The sequence below is a fragment of the Aplysia californica genome, unplaced genomic scaffold (genome assembly GCF_000002075.1).
Source record: "Aplysia californica isolate F4 #8 unplaced genomic scaffold, AplCal3.0 scaffold00023, whole genome shotgun sequence".
Lineage (NCBI taxonomy): Eukaryota > Metazoa > Mollusca > Gastropoda > Aplysiida > Aplysiidae > Aplysia > Aplysia californica.
Window position 1 is genome coordinate 2,101,830 of NW_004797293.1, and position 561 is coordinate 2,102,390.

The 561-nt window shown below is 53.5% G+C and overlaps 1 protein-coding gene across 1 annotated transcript in view; it reads right to left on the reverse strand.

Moving 5' to 3' along the window:
• The window catches only part of LOC101848489, a gene marked incomplete at its 3' end in the record, with an annotated part of 41,489 nt that overhangs the window by 10,509 nt on the left and 30,419 nt on the right, over window positions 1-561 (reverse strand).

Genomic DNA, 561 nt, shown 5'->3' on the forward strand with positions numbered 1-561 from the left:
ACAAAGTGTCGGGAGTGAAGGTGGGTGAGGAGTGAGGAGTGTGGTTTAGAGGTGATCGGGGAGGGAGTGAGAGAGAGAGAGAGAGAGAGAGAGAGAGAGAGAGAGAGAGAGGTATAGGGGGTTGGTGGGTAGGAGAAAAAGTGGGGGCAAGGTAGAGCGGAGGAGGAGTTTAAAAAAGGGGGAATGTCTGAAAGTGGTTTGGGGATGGAAGTGGGAAGCCTGAAGCTGCAGAAGTGATGGCGATAATCCGTCTAGGGGACCGCTGGTGACTTGGATCTCAGTATGTAAAGGGCACGCGAGTGTAATGCGTGTCCATATATGGAGTCAGGTCTTAGGAGAGTCAGGTCTTTGGAGAGTCAGGAGAGTAGGGAGTCAGGACTTTGTGGAGTCGTGTCCCTAGGAAGTGAGGCGGATGGGGAAGTTAGGTCTTTGCTTGGAGAGTCAGGCGAATGGGGGAGTCTGGTCTTTGGGGAATAGGGTCTTTGGAGAGTCAGGCGAATGGGGGAGTCTGGTCTTAGGGGAATAGGGTCTTTGGAGAGTCAGGCGAATGGGGGAGTCTGG